Source organism: Perissodus microlepis, chromosome 9, assembly GCF_051167445.1.
Source record: "Perissodus microlepis isolate ML-2025 ecotype Zambia chromosome 9, ASM5116744v1, whole genome shotgun sequence".
NCBI lineage: Eukaryota > Metazoa > Chordata > Actinopteri > Cichliformes > Cichlidae > Perissodus > Perissodus microlepis.
The window spans coordinates 3,889,395-3,896,530 of record NC_140469.1 but is presented as its reverse complement, the minus strand read 5'-3'; positions in this window follow the sequence as shown (position 1 = coordinate 3,896,530).

Here is a 7,136-nt window from a genome sequence, read left to right as displayed (position 1 = left end):
GTCTTGTTTTCTGTTCTCTGTCGAGATGATCCCACACTTCTTACACAATGATTAGGGCAGTGCATGAATGATGGTGTTCAGTTGTGTGTCTTTCACTCCACCGGCGGTGTGTTTAGGATTTGTTTGATGAAAAACAAAGCCTGTCTTCCAGAAGTTATTACATGGAGGATCGACATCTTCTCCTGAGCTAACTAAAGGCGTCTCACAGGGTTCCATTCTGGGACCTATTTGATTTTCAGAAAAGGGTGGGTGCGACTCCGGGTTAGGGATGTTACTGCCCCAGGTGGAGAAGTTCAAGTGGCGTTTATTAGTATGGGTTGAATGGAACATGAGATTGACAGCTGGACTGAGATGGTGTCCACAGTCATGTAAATACTGTACTGATCTGTTGTAGTGAGGAGAAAGCTGAGCATAAAAGCAAAGCTGTAAATTTACTGGTCACACTTGTACAGTGGGACAGGGTAAAAAAAGAATCAGATCAGATCAGGTCCAGATCCCATTCAGTTCATTTACATCAGGATCTGATTTTGGATCCATTCACAGTGGCTTTTTTTTGTCCCCCACAATCTGCATCTGTATTCAAAATTACTAATTTTTTCAAAATTATACTGAAATACCTCACTAATAGTTGACCAACATATAGATTGCTTATTTCTTATTACATGTTTCCCTTAACTGATTAAACTTCAACATTCAAAAAAGACTTGGAAAGTTACCCTGCATTTCTGATTTAAATATGAAACAGGTACTCTAACGTAACTCAGTAAAGATCTGCTCTGGCTGTAAGAGAGCCATCATCAATCAGTGAAGGCTTGTTTTCAGTCCCACAGAAAAACTTGTCTGTAAACAATGTAACAAAAGGTATTCTGAGACATCTAACATACCACTGCGGTTCATTGTGAAGTCAAGATTTTTTCTTACTTGAAGGCAAACTTCAGTGGTAACAGAATTCCTAACAAGGTCAGAGCACAGCCATAGTCTTTATATAAAGAAAAAGCATGCTTCTCATTTTAAAAAATGAAGTCTATGTAGAAGTGTCTTTTACCTGCATCAGCTCCAGTGGCCAACAGGAACTTCTGTGGTTGTAGAGAAAACCCAAAGAAAATGATTCCACTGCTCCCTTAATCTCGACGAACTTTGGTAAGTAAAGTATGGCCCAATTTAGAGTACAACAGACAGTAAAATGATGTATGATTGAAGGTGCTTTGTGATTGACAAGTCACTAATGCATGCTAATGTTAAGTTCTTAAAATTGGACTTAATGCACAAAGTAGAGTGGGAGAAATATGCTTTTGTTCCCACCAGACGCAGTCAAGGTGTAGTCTGTAGACAAAAGGGTGTAATAATGTAACTGTGTGGCACTTATCTGAAGAAAGTTATTTAAATTGGATTTTTACATGCATGTTAATTTTGGCTCGAGTTTACTTCTGCATCAGTCTCATAGTTGCTGCTGAGATCCGTCATATTCTGCAGGTAATCTGCACGTTTTAGTCAGGCAGTGGTGATTTATCACTGTCAGAACCTTTTATTACTTTGCCTCCCACTCCTCTCCTCTCTGTCTGTAGCTACTTGCAGTTTGTTCATACTTAAAGCTTCGAGTACCAAATAAAGTACCTCCACACTTACAAAGCAACAATGTCATTTCACATTTCACATAGAGATATAATACATTTAATATTAAATAACAAGCATAGTTTATTCTGCTTCTTTTTACCAAAACAATGGTGCCGTCAGAAGAGATGCAAAAGTTCCAAGCATTTCATTGGTGCAAGTTATAAGTCACAGTACTATTACAGGGCATAGTGAAAATTTAAAAAAAAAACACCACAGACCAAAAAATCCAACATCATAACAGAGGTCAAATAGAAATAATATCATTGGATATGAAATTTGACAATTGTAGTTTATAATTTATACAGATCCAGTTTTTATGAGTGCTTTCCCATTTTTGCCAAATTTCCCATGTAAAATGTTTTTCGTTCAGCTGTGGCTGAATAGTTTAGGGAGTAGTGCCGGGTGGCATTACTTGGATTTTTTTAGAGTATTTGATAGTTTTTTGCTCGAAATCTCAATATGAGGTCCAAAGAGATGTTAAAGCAAGTGAAGGAACCCATCAGTAGGCTGAAAAAACAAAATAAACCTATCAGAAATTGGCACATTCAGCAAAGGAAGGAATACAGCTCAGCAATTTTAAAAGGCTTGAAAGACCACAGAAGAAAATTAAGCTTGATGATTGCAGAAAAATTCCAAGGTGGTATGCATGTCATGGTTTTTATGCAACACCTGACTACATGTAAGTGTTGCCCAAGTAGGGGAAAATAATCTAGCATTGAGTCCTAAAGGGTAATAGTTATCACGAGGATAAAACAGTAGTTGAAAAATCTCAATTACACAAATTTATTAAGTCATGTCAACAAACATGCTAATATTTCAGGCTTGTGGCATTCGTCAGAGCAAACTGGAGGTCATATCATGTATATCAACCCAGTATCACTGCAAAGCGTGTAATAGACACAGCGGTCCATCATGTCCATTTCACGCTTTGCCTCTCCAGAACATAAAATAGACGCACATGCACAAGTTGCAGTAAGTTGCATTAATCTGCAGTGCCAGCAGAGGGAGATATTTTATTTCAAGTCAACATGAAAATAATCACAGGACGTGTTTAAACAGACATTATTAACACATTTACATGTAAATACATATTAGCCATCTAACTTAATTGCTTCTAGGTGTGAATGCAGCATCACGCCAGGGTGCATCTCAAAATGGTGCTCTATGAGATTGGTACAACCGGAAGGGGCGGACCACATCTGCAAAATGTCTCAATGCATGCTCAATCATCCAGGAAATGAAATTCTGTTCATCTGGACGTAGTGTTTTCAGTGGGAGAAACGTTTCGTCACTCATCCAAGTGACTTCTTCAATCTCCAGCTGACTGCAGCTTTCCCCAACATTATAATGAGCACATTTGCATAATGACCGAAATTAGCACCATTGGTGAACAAAGGGCTCTGAGGTCAGTTTCTTGATCAACAATATGCAAATTATCATGACCATTGGTCAACAACCACTGATCAAAGACAATTGATCAATAATAATTGATCATGAGTACCATTCACAGAGATTTGTGGAATGGCTGCACTGTAAGATGATGAAAAATGTGTCCTTAGGCCCCTTCCACAATTCAGAGATGGTTTTCCTTTTCGTGTAAATGGCCTCCTTGACTCCCAAACCATCAATATTATTTTGCTTTGTTTCTCCCAGTGTGGAGGTCTTAACCAAATCAGTTGTTACCAGTGTTGGGAAGGTTACTTTTAAAATGTATTCCACTACAGATTACAGAATACATGCCCCAAAATGTATTTTGTAACGGATTCCGTTACGTTAGTCAATGAGAATAACGTATTCTGAATACTTTGGATTACTTAATATATTATCATGCTTTTTACAACTACATGAATGTACTATTGTTGTGTGATTTATTACGATTACTGAAGGTCTGCTGCTCCGAACCGTAGTATAGACAGAGGGAGGCGTTGAAAGGCTGCTCAAAAGGAACTTATTGTAGCGGGTCAGGGCTGTTCGGGGTTCTGTTTATACAGTTATGTTTTGTTTATGTTACCATAGTGACGGGTGACGCCCTCTCGCTGCGACGGTGTGTCCTTCCGGGGGCAGAGGGCGCCCTGTGTGTTGTTGTTGTTGTTGCTGTGCTGTTGCCGCGCTGAGCAGTCAGCTAGCGGCAGTGTTCTTCTGGCAGATGTAAATAAATGGCTGTGCTCCCTGGCTAAGAGGGCGGGGGAGCAAGATCGAACGGAATTCTGTCTCCTCCTTGTCTGAGCTCGCCACATTGGTGTCAGAAGTGGGATAGCTCACCCTCGCCGTAATGGAGAGAGACATTCAGAGGCTGGAGCAAGCTGTCGAGGAGAACATTCCCCGCTTGGGAAGCTGGCGATTGAAGAGAGAGGATGTGAGCGGCCATGTAAGTCCCCCGACGCGGCGGCGGCCCGTCGCGACAGACGCTAGGGCAATGCTTCATGGGCTACCTCTGTCGACCCACACGCCGAGCCCCCAACCGCGAGCAGTTATGCCTACCACGCCAGTTAAGGTACCGAAATACAACGGGCTAACCCCGCTAGAGCCCTACCTCTCACAAGTGCGGCTGGCCGCCAGACATAGTGGCTGGAGCGAAGAGGAGACTGCTACACACCTAGCGCTAGCATTAGAGGGAGATGCACTGCAGATACTCCTTGACCTAGCCCCGGCAGAGCAGCATGAGCTCCAGGCCCTCACCGCGGCACTCAAGAGGCGATTCGGGCAGCGGCACTCCACTGATCAGAGCAGAGAGCGGCTGACCAACCGGAGCCGTCGGCCGGGGGAGAGCCTGGGCACCTTTGCAGCAGACGTGTTGCTGTATGCTCGTCGTGGCTACCCGGAGTTTCCAGCAGCAGCCCATGAGGAGCGTAGCCTGCATGCTTTTCTGCGAGGACTTTTCCCAGAGCGACTACGCCAACACATCCGCCTGGCCATGCCTCAGACCCTCCGTGAGGCGCTCCTTGAGGCTGAAAGGGCCGAGCTGGTGCTCACCTCGCGACCTAACCAGCAGGTGCCCCCCCCAAACTACCCCCAAATCAGAGCCGCAGACTGCGACGGGGAGGGGGAGGTCGCCGAGATATCCCAGCTGCAACCCTCGGTGCCCCGGAGGCGTCCTCGTCGACCGACCAACCGCTGCTACCGGTGCGATCAGCCTGGCCACGTGGCGCGTGACTGCCCAGCACCAGCCTCGGGGCTGGTGCTGGGCAGTCACGCGCCAGAACTACGCAGCCTCCGGGAAACGAGGAGGGAGCGGTGTAGCGAGGGGACCACCGCTCCAGTTTCCTGCCCCCCTCCAAGGACGATGCACGGTGGTGGGCCGAGTTGGGCATCTCAAGGGACTCTACCTGAGCTGCTGTGTTAAGGACCAGCCATGCAAGGCCCTGGTTTACACGGGGTCTACCATTTCCCTGATACGACCTGGCGTGCTCCCTGGAACATCCGGGCCACTGGTGAAGGGTTGGTTGCCCACAGACACCCAGCTGATGACAGTGACGGGGGAGAAAACTGTTATGCGGGGGAAGAAACCGTTGCGGATCCGAGTGAAGGATCTGGAGCTGGTGCACGACTTCTGGCTCGCCGACATTCAAGACCAGTGCATCATTGGCCTGGATCTGCTGAGCCGCTGGGGGGCCTGCGTCGACACCGCGAAGCTGGCTATCACTCTTGGCGCAGAGACTTTTGCCCTCCAGCGCGGCCAAAAGCAAGGAGCGGAGGGGACCAGACGAGACAGGTGTCGGGCAGCTGCCGCTCAGCAGATTTCGGATGCCGGTGGCTCCGGGTCATCTCCACTCGCCTCAGCCTCAGCCTCTCAGCCCGACAAACCTCCCTCGACCGAGACCATCAAGGCTGTTGATGACCTTTGGCAGCGCAGCAGCGTAGGCCTCAACGTCGACCAGCGCCAGCGGTTGAGGTGCCTCCTGGACGAGAATGTGGACATCTTTGCCGCCAGTGACAAAGATGGCGGCAAATGTAGGCAGACGAGTCTGGTCCAGCACACCATCGACACCGGCTCTGCTCAGCCCATCCGTCTGCGCCCACACCGGATGCCCCTCTCAAAACGGCAGGTAGCGGAAGAGAAGATCCGTGAGGTGGCTGCGGCTGGGGTGATCGAGCCGTCCAATAGCCCATGGGCGGCACCTGTGGTTCTGGTGGGGAAGAAGGATGGCAGCCCGAGGTTCTGCGTGGACTTTCGCCGTCTCAATGCAGTCACCAAGAAGGACTCGTACCCGCTTCCGCGGATCGACGAGGCCCTAGATTATGTTACCGGCTCCAGCTGGTTCAGCTCTCTCGACCTACGCAGCGGTTACTGGCAGGTGGAGCTAGCCCCCGAAGCAAGGCCTAAGACTGCATTCACCATTGGACAGGGGCTGTGGCAGTTCAGGGTCATGCCATTTGGGCTCTGCAATGCGCCAGCGACGTTTGAGAGGCTGATGGAGAGGGTGCTCGTGGATATCCCTCGTAGCCGCTGCGTTGTGTACCTGGATGACCTGTTGGTGCACGGTGGCGACTTCGACAGTGCACTGTCTCACCTGAGCGAGGTCTTGAGTGCCGAACGGGTGGTGGCGTACTTCAGTCGTGCCTTGGGGCGAGCCGAGAGGAACTACTGCGTGACCCAGCGGGAGCTGCTGGCCGTAGTGCTAGCGGTGCGGCACTTCCAGCCCTATCTGCACGGCTGCCGGTTCCTCCTGCGCACTGACCATGCATCTCTGACTTGGCTCCTGAACTTCAAACACCCAGAAGGGCAGGTGGCCCGCTGGCTGGAGGTCCTTCAGGGCTACGACTTCGAGATCCAGCATCGGGCAGGTCGACAGCATGGCAACGCTGATGCCCTCTCCAGACGGCCCTGCGTAGCTGTCGAGTGCCGCTACTGCCTGCGACAGGAGGAGCGGGCCCAGGAGGTGCTGGGGGTGGCTACTGCTCAGGCCAGAGCCGGTGGAGGGGGGTGGCTCCCATTGACAACGCAGCAGCTGAAGCGGGAGCAGGAGGCCGACGCGACGTTGGTTCAGGTGGGGGCCTGGCTGGAGGCGGCGCAACGCCCCGCTTGGACGGGGGTGTCGGGACAGGAGCCCGAGTTGAAGGCCTACTACTCCCAGCACAACAATCTGGAGACCCACGACGGCCTCCTGTACCGGCGATGGCGGGCCCCCGGTCAGGGCAGAGATCTCCTGCAGCTGTTGGTGCCGTCACAGGTGCTTGAGCTGGTCCACGGCTCGGTGGGGGCAGGACACTATGGGAACGCCAAAACTCTCCGCCGCCTCAGGGGACGGTTCTACTGGCCTGGCTGTCGACAGGATGTGGAACTTCATGTGCACTGCTGTGACACCTGCACGGCACAGAAGGGCCCAACTCAACGCTCCACTGCCCCCCTTCAGCAGTACCTGGTGGGGGCCCCAATGGAAAGAGTGGGAGTGGGCGTCCTAGGGCCTTTCCCCGTCACAGAGTCAGGGAACCGGTATGTCTTGGTGGCTATGGACTATTTCACGAAGTGGCCAGAGACCTACGCGGTGCCGGATCAGAGCGCAATGACGACGGCCGAGAAG